At 43.3% G+C, this 22,876-nt stretch overlaps 1 long non-coding RNA gene across 1 annotated transcript in view; it reads left to right on the forward strand.

The window, feature by feature from the left end:
• Positions 1-22,876, forward strand: part of LOC138566000 (uncharacterized) — a 31,440-nt gene that overhangs the window by 4,863 nt on the left and 3,701 nt on the right. Inside the window, exon 2 of the long non-coding RNA XR_011301771.1 lies at positions 21,666-21,741. This is a non-coding gene — a long non-coding RNA (uncharacterized lncRNA). The remainder of the gene's footprint in view (positions 1-21,665; positions 21,742-22,876) is intronic.

The raw sequence follows: 22,876 nt of genomic DNA on the forward strand, positions 1-22,876 counted from the left end.
CATTGGTGAACTTCGTAAGGGCCTACACTTGGGGAAGGGAACCCTGGGAGGCCTGAATGGAGCTTTGAATCCTCAGTTGAGTTGTAAAGTAAGAAACTGCAAATCTTCTGACCCAGAGGAGCCTAAGCTTGGGGAAGGGAAGCTTGGGGAAGCTTGGGGAAGGAGCTTAAGCTTGGGGAGCCTGTGGAAGGGAAGCTAGGGGAAGGATCCCAAGCTTGGGGAGCCTAAGCTTGGGGAGCCTGGGGAAGGGAAGCTTGGGGAAGGATCCTACGCTTGGGGAGCCTAAGCTTGGGGAAGGGAACCTTAAGAGGCCCACTAAAGACATTGTTGAACTTTGTGAAGAGAGGCCAAAACTTGGGGAAGTGAACCCTGAGAGGCCTAACAGGAACTGTGTCTTTCTGTTTGGAACTGGAAAGATCGAAGCTTGGGTAAGGGAACCCCAAGAGACACAGAAACCTTGTGAACTTTATCGATTTGCTGTAAGAGCCGTAAGTGGAAGCTTCCAAGAGCAAACCTTTTGAGGTGAGTGGAAGGAGGGGATATTTTAGATACCCCAGTGTTAGGGAGAATTCTCATTTATGGCTAATTTCCCTCACCTAGTGAGTCCCCCAGCAGCTTTGCTGGACTTCTGGAGTTTATTTCTTTCACTTGGTAAGAGTGTGAGCTTTTCCCCCACTCTTACCCATGTTTTGCCATGTATCTTTTACCTGTTTTATGATTGTGGACTCTGGAGTACACCACTTCAGTAGCCCCCTTTTGTGTGTTAAACATGCACCTTCAGTGCAGTGACACAGGGTTATCTTTTAGACTTCCCACCGACTCCATTTCTGGGGCTGACTACAGTCCCGTAGAAAAGGGTAAAGTTGCCCTTGACTTTACTTAGTCAAATTACCACAGATCCAGTACACCCCATCTTCCATGAGTACTGAAAGGGTTACTTTGAATCCCCTTGTATCTGTACCTTCTAGAGCATTGTTTCGCTCTATTAACATTTAGACTTGGCTGGTGGCAGTGGTATCTACCCTAACTTTTCTACCGCGATTATATTAGATAAACGTGGTATTGTTTTAGGCTATTATATTAGCCTCAAACTTAAACCCGCTTGACCAAAAACTTTTTCTTTTGGCTCCGGTGGGGTTTATTCGCCATTTCTTTTTGTTAAAGTCCTTCTTGTGTCTTACTTGCGCGGCAAACCAGGTTTGCCTCCTTTGTTCACCGTCTTTTGGCGGGCTTCTGCTCAGAAGCCCTCCTCCAGGCGTCTGGGTGTCTAGGTGGGCTGAATGTGAGGGAGGGGTGTAGTCAACCCCTGCACAGGGTATCCGAGGAAACCCCAGTCACACTTTGCCATGATTGGCTGAGGTGGTTGTCCTGGCTGGACAACCCCCCTGCTGCGTGATTGACAGCCAGGCTGCGTGAATGGGGGTTTTCGCATAAAAGGCAGGTCTCTTGGGCTGGAAGTCAGAGAGTCGCCACTGGAACTACAAGGAACCGAAGAGAAGCAGAGAAGAAGTCGGCTGCTGCAACTACCCCGTCCCGGTGAAGCCCTGCTGCAGTCCTGAGCTATCTACCCTTCGACGACCAGAGAAGATCCAGTCTGGAGTCTTCTTCCCTTGAGCTTGGTGGGGATAACCAGCTCATCTTCTACAGCCAGAGGATCCTCTTCTTGGTCAAAATCGCTGCACACTGCTGTAGTGGTCCGGATAGCCATCTGAAGAGCCTCTCCTGTTTTTAAGGAGCGCACCTTTTATTCATCGTTGCTGCTGCCGGCCTCATCCCAGTGTGGTGCAGACCCCTCCAGACGTCCTCCTTCACATCGAAGCTCCAGGAACCGTTGGTCTGCGGGAAACCAGCAGGAACAACTGCCAGGGCACCAGCTTCTCCATTGAATAAGGTACTGTGTCCTGCTTGAGGAATTAGGGTGAATCCCTTTTCTTCATCTCCAAGGCTTGCCCCCGTCTTCCCTCCTTCTTATAACTTTTGCTTCCGAACATTGACAATATCAAAGTACTCTTGGCTACGTTGAATTGTGAACTGTTCGACCGTGTGATCCTCAACAACAGGTACCAGGTGTCACTTGACCCTGGCTCAGGCCCTTTGACTCTTGAATTCCTGTCTATGAGTTTTCTTCGATTCTGTCTGCCTAACTATAATATTGCCTATTATTTTTGCCTCCAACTCCCTCTGGGTATCTCAGGCGCTAAGTGTGTTTTTGCCCCGGTAGCAATCTAGTTTCGTAACACCGGTCCATTCAAACACAGGTCTTGAGTCATACTGTACAAAGTGAATCGGTTAGTTGTAGTATATTTTATGTGTGGTTTTGAATTTAATAGAAGTTTTGTGTTTATAACAAATGGTTTAAAAATAAATGTACTTATATTTTTCTACCTGAAACCTTGAGTCAGTGTTTGCTTGAGGCACAGTAATTGTGGTCCCTTTGGGCAATCTCTACTACTGCTCATATACTCTTGAGATAAGCCTGGCTGCTCCGCTACTGCTACCACTTTAACATAGTAGTACGGGCTTGTACCAAAGGTAAAACTTGTCTTGCCACCTGTGGTCTTAATTGTGTGTAGTGGTCCCTAAGGGCACTGCACAGGATTCTGCCTAACACCCTCTCCCCTATTCCTGCTCTTCCTCGGTAGGCCCAGTCGCGGCTGCTCTGGGTTCCGGGTTCCAGTCCCCGGCCCCCCCGTCTCCCTGGGGCATTCGCGCGGGAATACCCTTGGAACAGTCTCCCCCACCCCTTTGACGTTCCCCCAAGTAACGTAGAACTAGATGTGGACAGGACTCCATTTTGTAAAGCACCAACTCCATTTTGTAATTCTAAAACAATTGTGTGATTCCAATGCAAGCCTGCAGCTCGCCCAGTTAGGCGCACACCGCGAGCAAGCGCCTCCCCCCACCTCCTCCCCCTGTTCGCCATCCCTGCAATCGTTCAGTTCCCATGAGAAGACTGTCTGCGAGAATGCAACAAAATGTACACTGTATCTTCTGCCTTCCGTCTTACTTCACTTGCCCAGATACAGCCCTGAGCAGAGGCCAGGGCAGAAGTTATTTGTCTCCATAAACCTGACTGACACCCCCATAGACCCTGACCATAAAAACATGATGCCCCTGGATAGAGTCAACAGACAAGAATGACCCCCTGAGGCTTTGATCCATTACAATTATAACAAACAGAGCCAGTACACCTTCCGCGAGCATAAGTATGTAAATTTAACGTGGGCCAACGTGTATATGAGTAACCAACACAATATGCGTGCATAACCAGAAATGTTTATGTTAAACCTTAATAACAAATGTATAACGTACACTAATACAGGTTATAAGGGTACTCATGGAAATCATGTTTTATGCATGCCAGCACAGAGCTACCTTGTGTCCAGTAACCTATGAGTCTTAAGTGTAAATATTTATGTGTCATAGGGCCTCATTACACGGAAGGCGGTAATGGTTAACGGCCACCGTTAATGGTAACGGTGACCGTTAACCATTACCGCCTTACTATGAGGTCCCTTAGCGGGTAGGTGCTTTAACGCCTGCTTTTTGCAGGCGTTAAAAACCAACCCGCTAAAGGACCTCGGAGCTAATTACGGCACCGCAAAATTGCGGTGCCGTAATTAGCGCCTTCCCCATTCCCATAGAGCCCTATGGGGCAGAAATGGGAATGGGGAAGGGCAATGGCGGAAGGGGGATTTACCGCCCCACCAACCTTGGAATGGGGCGGTAAATCCCCTTTCCGCTTTGGCGGTGCCGGTATTTTACCGGCATGAGCCATGGCGCTAATAGCGCCATGGCTCACCGCCTTCCGTGTAATGAGGCCCATAGTCTGCAAGAATAAGGTAGTGGCAAGTTTTTCTAATAAGCCTTAGTATGTGTTAGAGGTGCACACGCAGGCCGCAGGTAGCAAGCCATTCTGTTCTCTTGTATGTACAGAAGATGAACATTGAATTAAGTATGTGTTTTTAAACTTTGATGTTTCTTTGTGCAATGATAAGTACGTTGAGCCAAACGAGTGACATAGTATGCTTTAATCTAGTATGACTTAATTGCAACTCAGCAAGCCACATTTAAAAAGTCTGAATGTAATATCGTGTTTTAAAGAGCCACGTTACATAATGTATCAGAAAACGAACCAGTTTACGAGAAAGCCTCAACTCTCCCATGCCATCAGGGTGTCAAATGAGGTCAGCAAACGAGTTAAAGGTATTTGGACACTTGATCGAACCCGCAATGAAAATGTAATTCCACAATGATATGTGCCTTTTGTGACCCAGCCCTTTTTCAGTCGTATATTCAACATTCCTTTTAGTGCTATCAGGTGGACACCCTAAACCCTGCAATGACTCCAAGGACCCTACCCTTCAGTCAGTATATCCTGAATTGTTTAAACAGATCATGCACAGTGTTTGACAAGCGAAATCAAGTCTATGACCAGTAGTAAATAAAGTATCTTTGAACCATGTTTTGCAAGTATTAGGATACAGGCCTCTGAGGTCACCGGACAAACAAGTCATGGTAGTGAATGGATGAGAATGTGTGGCCAAAGTCTATTGTATTCTGAAATGCACGGAATATCAGCGTTTATTTTACTTGCATCAAAATTGATTAGAAATAGACTGTCAAGTGTACGTAAGCGTGATAGTGCTACATAGCTCATGCCTTCTTTAAAAGACTGTTACCAATGTCTATCAATACTTTGTCTAGGGTAAGACCTTGTGATTTATGAATGGTGACTGCGTATGCAAGAGTTAGAGAAAAATGTTCTCTGCGTACATACATGTCTTTGAAGAGAAGGAATCGAGCTGTTGAGCGTCCTATCCTTTTCACTTCTGAAAGTTTGTCAAAGAGAATATTGACAAACTGAATGTTGTTGTCATGTGGATATGTTTGAAGGCCAACAACTGTACCCAGAGCTCCATTAACTAGTCCTTGATCCACGTCAAGGTTACATTTAAGCATTACTCTGCAATTTAAGGATAATTTTAATATTTTTTCCAATCCAGCTGTGTTGGTGTCAGGATTAGTCAGGCGAATACAAAGGCAGCGAATATGGCAAGGGAAATGTGCACACAGGAACAACGACTCATGTATGCTAGAACCCAGGAGTGCAAATAGAGTGTGACATCAAAAACAATATATGAAAAGGGATGTCGGGTAAGCACCTGACCGCGAGGAAAGTCGGCAAGCGCCTTACCCCCAATTGCTGTTACAGGTACTGACAGCGCTAAACCCACGTGGAGGGCAAGCAATGACAGGATCTGTGAACTAACACTCTTGATGGTATTAAATAAGGGAACTAAAGAACTGTACTCACGAGGACGAGATAAACCTCTTGAATGTCAGCTAGCCCACGAATCCTGTTGATGAAACTGGGACCCCGAAAGGCTAGAACAGCAATGGGAGGAAAACTAAATACCTAAGTTGGAATAGTGATTACAAATTAGTGAGGAAAACATAAGCATTCACACAGGAGCTAGCTACAACCGCACACCACACCTAATAATCAAATGGGAAATAAATGCAGAAGTGCTATGGAAAACATGGAATGGATCCCAATAGAAGTAAGGATCAGGACCAGGGAAAAACGAAATAACCAATGCAAACTTCTCCCTACCCCTCCAAGGAAAAGACAGGAAGCTAATCTAAGAGGAAGGCTAAGGCATACGGGTTTACAGCAGCAAAGGACAGAGTCAAAGAAATATAGAACACAGACAAACTGGGCTGCATCTAAAAGGGGAAAGCACTGAGAAATGCTGCCTGCAAACAGAGAAAGACAAAAGGGAATCAAGGGAGCAGAAATCAATTAGCGCATGAATCCGAGATTCAGGGCGGAGGAACAAGAAAACAGGAACTAGGAACTAGGTACAAAGGCAAGGAACAAGGGACTAGTCACAACAGGAACACTGCAAACGATGACCAGCGCTGGACTGAAGTAAGACTGAGGCTTTTAAAGCTGCTTAACGAGCACACGCCTCAGGTGTGCTGATTGCTGCACCTGCAGCCACAGCTGTTGCCTATCCTCCACCCAACCTTGTCCTGCAAGGGTGGAGGTGGAGCAGTGGGCCAGGCATTCTGGGAAGCATAGTCATTTGGTTAAAGGAGCATGCTGGCTGCCAAAAACCTGGAATGGATCCGGAAGGGAAGTAGCTTGGAAAATAGGGATTTAGCGCTCCCAATTCATCACAGCACCGTAGCATAAGGTTCGGAGGAAAGGTCCAGTAGGGAATATACCCCAAATCATGCCCCCAAGTGGTGGGAACGGGAGCGAAGGGAGCGAGTCGTGACAGTTGGAGATTGAATTTTCTAAACTATTTAGTCTCGTTGTGGCTTGTTCACACATGGGTAGTGTCATGCCATGTATGTCTAGTTTGTCTGTGGCGCTAATTTCAATTATTGGTTGCTTTTCTTTTTTTAACATTGTTTCATTGAATTTGAAACAGCTTGCAAGAGTTGGCATTAAGGCCATACAATTGACATTTTTGTGGGATAATTGTTCCATAACATCCGTAGCACATGCATTATCGCCATAAAGTGCATGAATGTGCCGGGTTTTCAATATTGCTTGTGCTTCTTGAGATAATATACCAACTCTAATACTTTTTAAGATGTTGGCATAAGTGAGATCTGCAGATTGGCGCATGTTTTCTGTTAATTCTCTGTATTGGAAATGTTGCCAAAGGTTGACATTTCCAATGCTGCCAACAGTTTTACGGCAGAGTTTGTGTCCTAAGGTTTTAAAAATAGGCTCACCTTTCACTGGTGTCAATTGAAGAAGATCTCCGAAAACAATAATGTGTTTTCCTCCAAAGAGCTCTTTGTAGTTTGTTTTGAGTACTTCTTGTAATCTGAGGTAAATCAAAGCCAACATTAGGTTGGAGACCATACTCACTTCATCTATTAGCAGCATTTTCATTTGTTTTAATACTCTGCGTAGTTCCATTGCAGCTTCTGTAGAAAGTTTGTAATAGTCTAATTTGTTTTGGTGTTCTATTGGCAGGAGTAGTAATCGGTGTAAAGTGACACCGCCTATGTTGTAGGCAGCTAAACCTGTGGGGGAAGTGACAACAGCTGACAGTTTGTTGTTCGTCAATTGTTGAAGGAATTTACTGATGATTTTGATTAAGAATGTTTTGCCAGAACCAGCTTCACCACTGACATACAGTAGTATAGGTTTGTAATTTTGGCAGTTGCATTCTTTGTTTTCATGTTGTACACCATGTGCAATTTCTTTTGTTACTTCTTCAAAAATGCTACGTTGCTTATTGTTTAGTTTTGATTGTAGTATAGTTAAGTTTTCTTTATCTTCATACTGACGCATGGTGTTTTCTACTTCTGTCATAGCTAATTCTGCCTCATTTGTTATTAGTGGCTCTCCCAGTGGTTATTGGCTTCCTGTTACAGAAGGTTGACTACTGTCAGGAGTGTCCTTATCTAGTTGGGCCTGGAGTTCTTCTTCGTGTTGCTGTTCATTGTGCAACATTGTTTTGTACTGTGTAAAGTTTACATCAGTTATAGTGCTTTAATTTGCTTTGAAAGCGTCTTCATAGGAGTCCTAGTTATCTAGTGTTTCTTCCTCTTTTCTCCATGGTTTAAAGAGTTGTAGCAGGGACATGTAATATAGTTCTTTATTTTCAGGAGTCTTTAATGACAATTTGATATGATTAACTAAATTTGGTTTGGTGAGTTTTACTAAGCTGCCTTCACAATTTGTCACTCTGTATTATCGGGTTTTATATTATTTTTGTATGTGAGGTTTTGGGCTATGTGGTATAGACACATGGTTTCCAAAGTGGTACTTCTGTTTAGGTAGTATGTGCTCAGTAAATTGTTTTTTAAAATGTCTTGGCTGTTGGGATCATGTTTGGCTATTGTTTCTATATCTTCGTATGATTTTAGAACTCTTTTTCTAGATTTAGCAGGACCAAGACTTAGCCATACTATATTTTCAGATTTTCCATACAAAGCAGTACCAGTTAAATGATCTGCTGCTTCATAGGAGCCACATTCTCTATGGGAGAGCATTTTTATGCCCAAGCTTTATAATTTCTGAGACAGTGTTTTGTCTGATGACAGGTCATTCCAGAGGTCTTGGAGCTCTGTTTTGTCTGCTTTGGTTAAGTATGTTGTAACATATCTTGCAACTGCAGTGGAATTGTCTGCAATGTACTGCACATCTATGTTTGCATTCCATAAGTGAGCAATGATTGCTTTGTAATCATTGATATATTTTTCTTCTACTGTTCTTTTTATGTAATATGTATTTTTAGGTAATTTACCTTTAACAGTATGTCTAACTGATGACATGAAGTTGTTCACTTGACCTGTTTTTGTAACCGGTCTTGGGAAACCAAAGCGGCATTTGGTGTAGTATTTCCCTTTGTTTTTGTATTTGCGACAATATTTGCCACATTTGTGTCTTTGAAATTGTAAAATTTGTACATGAAGATCACTATTTGTTGCTTCTGATGGAATTTCACAAGTGACATATTTTTCAATAAACTATAACACAGTGGCGTCATTGTCTTGACCAAATTTAGGAGCATCTTTAATCCATTAAAGCATGTGGATATGTGGTGTTCCTCTGGCTTGGTATTCTTTTCTCCAAAAGAAGTGTTGCACTTCTCCGAGGGGAGGAACAGTTTTATTACAAATAAGGTGTAGCATAGCAATGAAGCGATAGTGAAAATATCTTGAAACATTAACAGGATCTAGAGAACAAAGTTCTCCAGGTGTTCGTGTAACTGTTTGTTTTGTTTTTGTTTGATATGCGTAGGAAATCATGTAAATCTTCCCATGCATATTCTGTACAACTTAATGTAACAAACCAAGTGGGTGGGCCATGGTTTCTTATCATAAAACGTACATCTCCATGACGTCGAAACCAGTACTCTTTTGTACCACGCATGTTTGCTAATAGATTTGTAATATTTGATTGTAAAACCTCATCTTTTTGTTGCACTTTTTGTAATAATTGTGTAGCTGACATATTTTGAAAGTGGGATACTGATTTTAATGTGTGTGCAACTCCGTAACATAAAGTTGCTAGTTCACTTTCAAAGAGTAGGTGGAATATGTATTCCACATTTTGTCTAAATCTGGGATCTTCAGAATACATCCGTAACGAGCGGTATTCTCATGCTGTTATTTGAATAGGTCTATCATCGTACCTTCCTCCTTTGCCGGTAGGAAAGAGTAGAGGAAAAGCACGTGCTTCTATACTTTTTTCGCATATGCTGATTGGTGATCCTTTTGTTTGACGCATTTGGTACGTTTCTAGTGCATTTTCTACGGTGTCATTAGAGTGCAATGGATGAATTGTATAATGGTCTAAAGTATTGGATATTGTAGCATGATCTAGGAGCTCAAATTGACCAGTTTCAGTGGTATCCTTCAAGTTTTCTTCAATATTAATTTCTTTGTAGTATTCATTATTGTCTTTTAGATATTGCAAGGCTTGTCTAACTTTATGTAAATCTACCAGTTGTTGGCAAATTTTTTTGTCTTTTGTAGGTACACCATTTACTAAGATAAATAAAGATTGTTCCATGGGACGTTGCACTCCTAGAGTGTGCACATTTTGTTTTAGATCTAATGGTAAATACACTACTTTTCCACAAATACTTTTCACTAATTCAGAGGAAGGTAATTTTGCTGTTTTTGGTTGAAGGCGTATTATTGCTTGAAAAGGGTGCACGGTTTGAATTATGATGCTCTCATATAAATTGAGTTGTTGTAGGGGTTTTGGTAGTGGAAATAATTCCAAATTATTTGTGATAGCACGTGAAGGAGTTTGGTTGTTGTCAAGTTTTGTAGGGCAGTAACTGCAAAGTATTAAGGGGTCAGTTATTTCATATTTGTTTTCTGCTATAAGGTAGAGAGCCAATTCAAACCATTTAGAATCTTCATTGTCTTCTATTTTGTATGTTAGGTCTACAGTGTTTGTGTTACTTTTATAAAATGTTCTACGGCAACATACACACACATGGTTTGGTAATTCAGCAGATGTACTTTTCCATTTCAGTATTTCGTTTTTGTATGTGTGTAGTAGAAGGTTGCAATGCATAGAATTGTTGCTAATTTGCTTTAAAGCCATTTCATTCTGTAAGTGGCATTCACTTCCAAAATATTTTTTCTGGATATAGTCGATTTCTTCAAGTAGGTATTTTGCTGTACCATGTAGAAGAATCTTATTTAAATTGGCTAGTGCTAAGCAGGACTTTTAGCATAATACAGTTTATAGACTATATTTCTTATAGTTGAATGAGGTGTTGATATCATTTTGATATAATGGAAGGTGGCTTTGCAAGTAGGTCCTGAAATGCAGACCAATGAATGTCCTTGTAGTCCTGTGTACTTGCGCACTGGACAGGTATCCATATTTTGCAGTAGTTTAATTTTGATGTTGTCTTTGCCTTTGACATATTGATTGAGGAATTGGCGTAAAGACTTGAAAGTTTTTTTGGGAATGTTACACATTGACGTGCATGGCCATTTGTATACTAGACGTTCTTATTCAGTTGAATGGAGAGGTAATTCTAAGTTTTCTGGGGATATTTTTGGAAGCAGTATTTCTTGTTCCATTATGGTATTATTTACTTTTTCATAACCTCGTCCACTGCTATGTATGGCAATTGTATTTGTTTGCTTTTATTTTTATGCTTCTTCAATTAAAATATGGTTCAGTGATTGTAGTGTGACTCCATTCACCTCCACAGATACTTAAGAAGTTATTTCTGTTGACATTTCGTTTATTGAGAAGTCATTTTTGTAATTTAGTCATTAGTTTTGTTAGTGGTTTCATTTTGTTTAACACTAAAATAAATAACTTTCTTCTGAGAAGGATTGCACTGTCTATCAACGCTTCCAAGATTAATTTCCTACGATAGGGTTTAAGGGTTGTGCCTGATTTCTCTCCTGTTTTTATAAGATTTTGAAGGATTCTGTGACGGAACATTTTTGCTAAAATACTTTTTTGGTATGCTTACTTTGCACTATATCAAGATTTATAGGAGCAGTTTTATCTGTAGTGGTAGCTGAATTTTTGTTAATTGTTTTCTGGTTCGTTTTACATTTTGATAGAGGAGGCAAAGTTTCTGTACTTGAAGCTTGTTTTGTTTCGGTAATGACTGTATTAGCTGTTTTGTTTGAACTTTTTTTACAAATTCTGCTAGAGATGGATGCTTATTTTGGACGCTTCTATTTTCATTTGCTCTGCTTCTGCGTTGCTTTCTACGGACTTGATTTTTGGTAGGCATTCTTCAGGGTCTGTTGAAAAAATAAAGAAGGTATGGGTTGGGGTGTACTGCAATGTATGTGTGCTGTGTGCATGAGTGACGGAGTAAGATGATAAAGATGTACGTGATGGTGTGTGATCGTGCATTGGGCAACTACAACTCGTTGGGATGGGTATTCTTGAATTTATGTGCTACTAAACTGCGGTTCAGATGACAGTAGAAAGTAAGCTAGTGGTGTGGAGAAGTACAAATAGTAAATCTAATGATATACAATTAAAACAGTTGTTTGTTCTATAATATCAAAATTCTAGGTGCTGTGTTGGGTCATTTGTGTGCCGAAAAATAGGAATTTGTGCGCCATTCTGCTTGTAAATCTCTGTTTAAGAAATGGGGATTTGTGGACAGAATGGTGCACAATCTCTATTTTTAGGGGCAGAAATAGCATGAATTAACCTTACAGTGTGTTTGAGTAATAGTACAAATATTATGGTGGTATTCAACTTACTTTTTCTCTGGAATGAGCAGGTTTCTTCTTAGTTGTTCTTTGTACTTCAAATTCGGCTGCTTCTTTTCAGGAGAATGGTCTTCACTGCAATTGTATAGGAAACACATTAGTAATTTTGTTTGTATATAGCACTGTTTTTAACTTAGACATTGATTTTTTTAATTGACATTGACCCTCAGCACCTTCCGCAAAACCATGAAAACTATCTTATTCACATAAGATGCGTCACACCAGTTGAATACATATCATATGTTCTTAATGCATAAGCTGTATTGTAATGACTAACTGTACCAAACAAAATATCAGTTCTATGCCTTGTGGAATTCATAATGTACCACTGAATGCCACTATTCCTATAACTAAGATCTTGCAAGTAACAGCGCCCCAATGCCCATGGGCTGCTTGCGTGCTATATCATTTTCATGTTTTTGTACAAGTATTGTTGTTTGACATTTGAACATACTTTGTGCATGCAATTTTGTTAGAGTATGTTACCTCTTTATATTGTACTTTAAATATGTTAGTTCAAAACATGCTTTGCAAATGTGTGTGTAAAAAGAAATTAAATAGCAGATAGGTTTGGAAGTGACAGTTGATTATAGGAGATGGACAAAATGACAGTAAGTTCATTTTATAGATTATACAAGCTAAAAGTCAGTTAATCGGGTTTATATGAATCTATAAGAATTGTACATGTACTATACGGAAAGTATGCATACCTGTAGTTTGTGTTCATGCATATGGATATGCATGCAGCTGCAAGTAGAAATCTTGGAGACGGGTACAGTATTTCTTGTAGAAGGTGTTTTCCAATGATAGGACACTTGTACTTAGAGAGATTAACAGTACATTTGAAGTGCTGATCTATGATGATGCAGTTAGATGTAGAGGTCTTGGATGTGACTGGTGGATGGTCGTGTAACTTCTTAGCTATATCCAATGAGGGAATGGCACAGAAAGTGAAATGAAAATGGTAGAAGGACTGTCCATGTTACGATATGTCCGCGGACATGGCGGTAGTCCGCAGACATTGCGTGTTACATCTGGGGATTTTGGGGTGAGGAGGCATGCAAATGAGAATGAGCAGAGCAAGGAATTGGTCAGTAAAGTTTAGTGTGTGTGTTGTGCCAGGAGAGAGTTTCTCAGATACTCTTTTTGCTGAGAGAAGAACAGATAGCTATGGCTGTGTGTTTAGAAAACAGATTGTTTGGATTTTGGGAGACTCGTGGATACATTGGTTGAGGGTGCATGCAGAAAGCTGTGGAGTAGCTGTAGATCTTGGATTCCCACATGTGGAAGTGCACTGGCATGGAGTACGTGGAATGAAGTGGTTGGACATGCTACCTCTCTGTGCTACTTTGGAGACAGAGCAACATCCAGACATAATTGTAATTCCTTGTGGAGGGAACAGTTTAGGACATGTGTCTGGAATTTCCTTGCAATTTGCAATGAAAGAAGGACTTGGGAAGGTCATGCACATGTTTGCAAATTCTCAAGTAATTTTTTCACTGATTGCGCAGAGACAAATGTGGCTTCGTTCTTCTTCATTTGGTCCACAAATGGAGAAAGCAAGGCGCAATGTCAATAAGGCTGTTTGTGCCTTTCTAAGAGATTTTGGCATGTCCTCTTTTCACAATGAAAATATTATGTTTCGTAGCACATACATTTTTCGCAGAGATGGAGTCCATCTTACTTATGCTGGCAATCAGATTTTTCTGAGAAATGTACAAAATGCATTGCAACCTTTTTTGGAATTACAGCATCCATTTTGTAGTAGGTGTTGAGCATTTCAAATTTTTCAAACACAAACAAACACCACCAAAAGGCTCTTTTCAGAGCCACCACTTCCTCTCAGACAAAACTGCAATGGTTATGATAGGGCAGCACCCCAAAATGTTAGATGTTCGCGGACTGTCCGCAGACTTCTAAAAAATACACAGGGCCCTGTTTCATTTATTTTCACTTCTATTTTTAGACTGTGAAAGGCGGCTCTGAAAAGAGCCTTTTTTTTTGGATTTTTGTTTTATATTTTTTTGTTTTTTTTATACACGATACACTAGGAGAGGAGGGAAGAGGAGAGTAAGGGGGGACACCAACCACAGGGATAAGAAAGGGCGGGTGGAGAGAGGAAGATGTAGAGTGGGTTTTACTTGGGTAGTGAGCAGATCTTCTCGTGCTCTGAGACCAACGCCTCAAAAGCACTTTGAAGTCTTTCCCCCTGCAGAGTACTGCGTCACAGTACATACACACAACTGTGACCCTCGAAAGGTAAGGGTCATCAGTATTGCGTATGGCCTGTGAGGCAGTTTGAGGAATACGCTGTCCCACAGGAGTGTTCCTTGTGGTGACAGGATCGGAAACGGAGGATGAAGTAGAGGAAGTCAACCTACTATGCTCCTCGCAAGGTACAACCTTGCGAATGGCCCCAGTGTGGAATGACTTTAGGTGTCGCTTCATGGTAGTTGTCCCAAAGCTGTATGAACCAGGCCTCCCGCGACTGAGTACCATTTTGCACTCTTTGCAGGTGACTCGGTTCGCACAGGCCTTAGGAACATTACCATGAATGGTAAATAACCACCACACCCAAGACTCACGCCGAGTGCTGGTAGTAGGGAGTTCCTCTACCTCATTCTCGTCATCCTCTTCATCCGCCTCTGCATCCTCACTCCTGTGCCCCTCTTCAGGCCCTTGGGGAGGTAGTGGAGGAGGTGGGGGTGGTGCTGAAGCAGATGTAGCACCAGGTGGTAGTACTGCAGCCATGGATGCCATCAGGTTTCAGATGAAAATCTGGAAAGTTGGCAGGGAAATGCACTGGGTTCTGTAAGATAGCCAGAAACACAATGAGAATGAGCTCTAGGGTGTGGCCTTTTATAGGGGTGCTTGTGCCCGGTTCGCAGACATGCGCGCTGTCCGCGGACAGATCGAACACCAAAAAAAGTTTTTAAAAGTCCCAAAATGTGTGATGTCATCTTTGATGTCGTGGGTGTTAGTCTTAGCAGTGCACGGTGGTGGCGCGAGTTATGGTTGCTTAGCTTACCATAACTGGCGAATTTCAGGGGTTTTTCGGTTTTACTTGGAACCATAACATCCCTTTAACAAAGTTTTTTCACTGAATATATATGAACTGGGAATTGATTTACATTGATTATAACATACAATGGGTGCGGGGGACTCCCCTCGCTCACATTTGTAAGACCCTACCGGGATATGTTGATAAAATAAATAAATACCACGACCAGTGGGTTGTGGAGCTGAAAGGTGAAGGATTGCCCCAGGTCTGGCCACAAGGAGGGTCTTTTGATAAAACGGTAATAGATATGGTTGCCACGTGCTTGTTTATTAAATAGAAGGGAAAATAGTTACAGAATAGAAGAGAAATATTGGATTTATGGCGCCTGTTCGAGGAGGTGCCTCCGGAAAAATGTAATGAGAATAACACATTTCCGCTGACATCAGCTGGCAGCGAAGGTTCGACCACGCAGAGTGAGGGATTGGTAGAAGTAACACGTGTTTATCCCTTATTGTCAAAACCAGTGCCTGCACTAGGATATATTGATCCTGAATATGTAGCACAGCCCACAGCACCCCCCACAATTAAACCATCCAGCACAGCGCCACCCCCTTATGAGAGCCAGGGGACAATCAGACAGGTAAGTACCCCTACAATCGACATTGACAAATTCACACAGGATCTAGATTCACGGTTAACGATGGCTCGAGCTGAGTTGGCTCGTTTGAGAGCCATGGGTGAACAATGGGGGTCACTTACCCCCCGAACAGAACACGATGAGACGCCCCAACCAAGTGTAAGGGCAGAGGAAGATGGGTGGAAAAAGGGCGAGATATTATTTCGGATAAATGACACCCCTACACGAATCATAGAAATAAACACAGCTGATAGTGAGCGCGAGGTAGATGAGGGAGGAGTGGCATCAGATCGGGAAGAGGAATATTGGAGTGACTTAGAAGAACAGGAAGAAGAGGGAAGGAGGTTGGGGATTACCGCCGGTGGGGCTGGGTCAAGAGAGGGATTGCCTGCCATGGAGTAGTGGAGGGGAAGGTTAAGGAATAGAACAGGGTGTATGGCTGTGATCGGGAAAAAAGGGAAGAAGGTAAGTACTACGAAGAAAGAAAAGGGGTTGCAGTTGCCACTGATACACAGGGGATCTAGAAGGCCAAATTACATACCGCGGGCTCAGATGGACAAGGCTAACTTACTCAAACAGCTACCCCCGCTGTCAGGAGGCAACAGCCAGTGGATATATGCATTTGAAAAACACACAGCAGGAGTGCCCTTGGCGGTGGGAGATGTTAAAAGCCTGCTGGTATCTGCAGTGGGCGACCAAGCTAACAGGGTCTGGGCTAAGGCGGGATTTCCCAGAATAACATTAGATTGCGACCGCCACAATGGGGCCTCGTTCAACACTTTGCGAGCACGTGTGTGGGATGCATTGAGAGAAACATTCCCAGACACTCCAGATTTACAGTCAGTGATGCAATGCACAATGAATGATGAGGAAGATGCAATGTCCTTCATTCTCCTGGTGCAGGAACGGGTACGGCCTGGGACCAATCAATGTCCCTGTTTTATTTTATTATAAAGTGGGGGCTCCCAAAGGAGGTGCAGAAGGCCCTTGATAAAATAGCTGGAATAAAAGCCAAGGGGTGGCCTGAAATTCAAAGCATTATAGCATTATAGTGCACCACTGTAAGAGGATCAAAGAGAAGGAAAAGGAGATAGCCCAGCGGCGGTTGGCATACGAAGCTAAATTAGTGCAAAGCAAACTATTGAAGGTCAGTGCAATAGCAGCAACTGGCGCAGCAGGGAGGGAGCGAGAAGAGGAAGACGGCCAGACAGGAATACCAATTGAAATGGTGGCAAATTGGACAGGTAACGGCCCAGAACAATGGTTTTGGGAGAATCAGTACGAGGGACCACAATGGCCAATGAGAGGAGGGAGGGGCAACAGAGGCGGATTCAGGGGGTCAAGAGGAGGAGGTACAGGGTACGGAGGTCCCAGAGGAGGAGGGCAAGGACAGTGTTGGAATTGTGGGAGGTGGGGACATTTTATGAGAGAATGTCGTAGTAGGCCCAGCAACTCCTACCCAACTGAACATCAGATTGGACACCCCCACCCGGGAAGCCCCTACAGGCTACCGATGGGGGGGGGGACAGAAGAGACAGTGAGCCAGACCTAAGACACATAAGCGAGCACCAAACGCATACACAGAACACGTTGCCACACCCCCATTCCCATGACAATGCACGCAATTACGCTTACGCTACAACAGCCAATGGTGACCCGACCACACCTTGTAGAGGGACAGCAATGGTAACAGGAAATGTTTTTGATGTAATGAACTCCCGTAGCATTCAGCATAGGACAGCCCACAGGGAGCACTTGCGTTTTCAGTACTGTCGATGACCCGTAACGAACCAGAGGAACCACTGGTGGGGGCGGTGATAGGAAACAAACAATTCATATTCATGGTGGATTCGGGAGTGGAAAGATCATGCCTCTGGGAAGGCAGGTTTCTGCTTTCTAATTGGACCTTGGAAATGCAGTGGTCGAGGTTCCATACACTGAGGAGCCAGACATAACCGTGGGGGGTAAAACGGTACGTGCACCCCTGCTGTATTACGAAGAGTCACCCATTAATTTACATGGGAGGGATCTCCTTAGCAAACTCAACATGACCATTTATTTTACTGAAAGAGGAATCGTGTGTTGCACGCCAGGCATATGCGCGGTTCGTGTAATGCTAGTGATATATACACAAGCTGACTTCCCTCAAACACGCGGCATACCAGTGAACCCAGACATGTTTGTTCAAGGGTTGAGAATACATGCGAGAGTAGGGCCAGAGTTGAAGGATAAAATATGGAGAGTACGCTCAGAATTTGTTTTCCGCCCAGTCGCAGACCCGGAAATAGTGCCAGGTTCAATAATATCATTAGACATACATGCAGTCCAGGTGTCCTCCCAAAAAATAACAGTGATAGCGATGGACGTGCAGGAATGCCAGTGGAGAAAAGTACTGTGCATCGACGCCAATAAGCCCTGCGAGACCTGACGGTTTAGGAACTCTTTTACGATACAGAAGATGATGGGGAAATAGTGATGGAAATTGCAATCCCTGTGATGTCATGGCCCAAAGGAGAAGGTGCCACTACCCCTCGTAGCGGTGATCCAAGCTCCACCAGCATATTTTGAAGAAGACATGTCCCAAGTGCCACAGCAGCTGTGGACCACAGGCCCACACAATGTAGGGTTGCTGCACGAGGTGACACCATTAAAGATCAAGTTCAAACCCCTGGCCATTTTCCCCCGGGTGAAGCAATACCCCTAGGGAAGCTGAGGAAGGAATAAAAGACAAAATATATGCACTAATGGTACAGTCATAATAGTTCCATCTAACTCGCCTTGCAACACATGCATTTACCTGATCAAAAAAGACAAAAGAGGGGCATGAAGGATAATCCATGACCTACGTCCCCTCAATGACGTAGTACAAAAAGAGTTCCCGCTTGTACCAAATCCTGCCTCAATGTTATGTAGCATTCCAACAGAAGCAACTCATTTCACGGTAGTGGACCTAAAAAATGCTTTCTTCTCCATCCCACTCGATCGAGGTTCATGGTACCTAACAGCATTCACGCTAGGGGGGGAAAGATATGAACACTGCAGACTGCCACAAGGGTACTGTGAAAGCCCTAGTATTTTCAACAGCATATTGCATGAAGACCTTGGAAACATACACACAATGAGTCCCATAATCCAGTATGTAGACGATTTGTTAGTGTGCGAGAGGAGTGAAAAAGAGTGCAGAGAGGACTCTATTACCCTGTTAACAAACCTTGCACAGAAAGGGTACAAAGTAGACAGGCAAAAGCTGCGGTACTGATTAACAGAGGTACTATATTTAGGACAATTGATTTCCAAGGACGGTAAAAGAATCATACCCGACAGAGCAGCGGCCATAAAAGCAGTAAAAGAGCCAAACAGATTCAAGGAGATGCAAAGGTTTCTCGGTATGTGTAACTACTGCCGCGCATGGATATTGGATTACGCAGCATACACAAAGACCCTTTTGCAGGCGCTCAAGGACACGCAGCGGGAAAACACAACCCTACACTGGACACAGGAAATGCATATTGCCTTCAACAGTCTTAAGGAAGGCCCTTAAGGCCCCAGTTCTTGCAACCCCTAATTATGAGCAGGAATTTTACCTGTCCTCACATTGCAATGGCACACTCATGACGGCCGTGTTGACACAAAAGACTTCTCTGGGTCACAAACCCCTGGTATTCTACAGTGGAACCCTAGATGCATTAATGCAGGGGCACTTCGGATGCAAACAGGTTCTCGCAGCCACAGCGTTCGCAATAGAAAACATTTCCACCATTGTGATGGGATGCTCTGTCACGTTGTACGTAGAGCACTCCCTGTTTGCTATCCTTGAGTGATCCAAAAGCACATTAACTACTCAAAGGGCCACAGCATATGAATTGATCATTTCTAGTGCTAACATTCACATTGTGCGGTGTAAAAGTGTAAATCCGGCCACGTTCATTACAGAGGCATGCACAGTGGAAGATATGCCACAGCACGATTGCGCCACATACACTGGAGACGATGATGACACACCCAAAGCACATGAAAATGCATTCTCAGAAGGGGAAATCTACTTCGTAGATGGGTATGCCTCCATAGATTGTGAGACGGGAGAAAAATATGTAGGAGCAGCAGTAGTTCGGGTGGAGGACGGGGAATTTGAAATAATTGTGCAGAAGAGTTTGCCACCACATTTCTCGGCCTAAGCAGCATAATTGGTAGCACTCATAGAGGCACTCAACACTGCAAAGGGGTGCATAGTCACCATCTATACAGATTCTGCCTATATGGCGACAACAGTACATGCAGGATTAGCACGGTGGGGGAGGAGAGGATTCAGGAGGACAGACGGGTCCACAGTACAGCATGCAGCATTGTTAGGAGAATTGATTGATGCATTGAAAGAACCTACACTCATAGCAGTCATGAAGTGTCAGGCCCATACGCGAGGTGATGACGTCATCTCACTGGAAAATGCGGCGCCGGATGCGGCCGCGAAAGAAGCCTCCTATTTGCCAAAGCCCCTAACAGGTGAGTACGTGTTGCAGAAAGTAGTGGAAGACACACAGCCAGGTGGGTTTAACTCATTGCCGGTGTCCCAAATCATTGAGCTTCAACAAGATGCATCAAATGAAGAAAAGTAAATGTGGGTAAAGAGAGGGTGTAGTCAGTCAGCCACAGACCTACTATGGAGACAGAATAATACAGGCAAGGTAGTGATGGCGGTGAAATTGTTAGAAGTTGCGTTCAAACAGTTGCACTTCCCCGCCCACAATGCCAAGCAGCACATCATAGCAGACATTCAAGAAAATTGGTTTGCCCCCGGGGTACAGGAACAGGTAAGTAAGTTGATAATAGAATGTACCACCTTCCAAACGTACAACTCTGGCATGACGTTACGAACCCTGAGGGGAGCATTGCCAAAACCTGAAGGACCCTTTAGAGAACTGCACATAGACTATGCAGATATGGGAGACCGCTGTAACGTTGCTCAATATTTGATTGCTGTTGTGTGCCCTTTTTCTCGGTGGGTGGAGGCCGGCCCCTGCGCTCACCCAGACGCACGGTGCGCTGCCAAGTTCTTGGTGAGAGAGGTGTTTCCCTGCTGGGGTATTTGTGATGTCATACGATCCGACAACGGAATGCATTTTGTAAATGACATGTTCAAACACATCACTGCGATGCTAGGGATAACACACAAGCTCTGTGCTATTTATCATCCGCAATCGAATGGCATTGTGGAAAAAATGAACGGATTACTCAAGAGTAGGTTGTTAAAACTATGCCACACCCTTAAGAAAAACTGGGTGTATTGTTTGCCCCTGGCACTCTTTGAGGTGAGAAACCAACCCAGCAATGACCACCACCTGTCACCCCATGAGACTGACAGGAAGGGGGATGCATACAGCCCACTTTCCCATGTGCAGGCAATCAGATGCACACCAAAGTGTGATAGTTCTAGAAAAAGAGTTTCATGAGTACCTTAGAAATTTGACAAGAGCGGCCCAAGCTATAGCAAGACAACTAGCATCCCCATTCACAAAAGAAAGTGCTACTGACACATACAGCCACAGATAGCCCAAACTGCCAGCTGATGACAGGCGACATGGTGTATGTGAGGAGCTTTGTATGGAGATGGAATGGGCCAAGGTTCCACGGCCCATATAAAGTAATATACTGAACGCCAACCACAGTTAAGGTTCAGGTCTTAAGGTACTGGATACATTTGACAGATGTTCAAAAAGCCCATGGAACCACAGACTGCATGGACCATGAAGACACCAGGGACGAGCACAGCACCCAAACATAAAAATTGAAAAATGTGGGGATGTAAGAGAAAATTAAAATGGGTGAGATAAGAGTATATGGATGTATCTGAAAAAAAAAGAGAAAAGGTGGATATAAATGTACGGGATTTCAAAACATTCAAGGGTTGTGACAGGATGAAATGTAAAATGAAATGACTTTCGCAATTCTCTTTTTCTCTCTCGTCCACCTTTCTCTTTCCTGTCCCAGTGGTTGAAAATGCTCATACTAATGAACTTTCTTTCCTGAGTAATAAATTGAAAACAAAAGAACTTGCCTCCCTCGGTTTCCCTCCACCAGACTTGTGGTGTGGAGGAGGAAAACGGAAGGACGCGAAGTACAAATACAGTGGTCCCTGCGAAAGGCTCGTCCAATACGAGTAAAGGGGAATAAAAATGAAAATGAACAAAGACGAGCATAAGAGAATTAATTATATGATATATATGTAAAATGTAAAAAGGTGATATTCGTAATTAACAAATACTTCATTTCACCTATTAGGAGCTACAATGGGCATGGATGAGGCCCCAACTACCACAACTAATAGTGAAGATAGAAATAGAAGAAGGAGACATATGTATCCTAGTTATTCATTTGAGTGCATGTTGTTTGTGTGTGCCGTGTTATTTTTTTACCACAGTTTGGCCTGTTTTTATATTGGATCATTGTATACATCACAGTTAATACTGGCCAGGAGGGTGTGAGCATAGAGAGTATCAAAAAGGGGACACATCTGATTTGGGATGGCACAAAGTAGGTATGGGCGTATGGGGATCAAGAGAGGGAGTACAATGGCACTTCAGGTATCACACCTAGTGAAACAACGCAAGCTACACCCCAGTCCCACTATGTGAACAAATCAGACTTCGATGTGTACACAATGAATGACCGAACTCCTGCCGAAATTGCTTGGGTGCAGAATCACCCGTACCCAACAGCCATGCTAGTCTCTGAAACGGCCACCAACGATAGGAGTGATAGTGACAACCAGATAACAACCACAAATTATAAATTATATACACCACAGGAGGGGGGGAAGATGGTATAGAGGCACTTGGAAGTGGGGAAAGGGGATCTAGACGAAAGAAGCGGGAATCGCAACAGGGAGGATGGGAGGTAAATTACAAAATTGGCCTCGATACAGTTGAAGACCCTCAACACCCCCACCAGTCAAATAAGTGGTATGCAGACATGAGCAACACAGCTAAACAAACAACTAACGAAAGTTGTTATGTGTGCTCCTTGATACCCCACGCCTCAGGCACGCCTAAAGTTTTACTGCCGCAAGAAATTCCATTTGCAGAGGCCCAATGCCTCCTACATCTTGCACTGTGCCGAATTAAAAATACTTTTCAAGCACACACAGTTTCATTTGAACTTCTGCAGAACGAACGGACATGTTACTCCCGGCCGCAAGGAGTGATTTGTGTAAAAGAGGCTTTTCTGGTAAGAAAGGAAACATTGCACATGGACAATACATTTCAGAAGGAAGAGATATTGTGCAAAGCATAATCATTGCGAGGGTTATCGGAAGAAACACTTTCATGGGTACAGAGAACATGCGCTCCCATATGGACTGAACATGTAACTAAACTCACTTGGGTCACCGCCATCGAGAAACCCTTGAAGCTACAAAGAAACATCAGTTATGAACTGTGCTTTCATGGAGAAGGGAAGAGGGACATGGGGGAGAACATAAATTGCAGTAAAAC

Source organism: Ambystoma mexicanum, chromosome 2p (genome assembly GCF_040938575.1).
Source record: "Ambystoma mexicanum isolate Mex_15411 chromosome 2p, UKY_AmexF1_1, whole genome shotgun sequence".
Lineage (NCBI taxonomy): Eukaryota > Metazoa > Chordata > Amphibia > Caudata > Ambystomatidae > Ambystoma > Ambystoma mexicanum.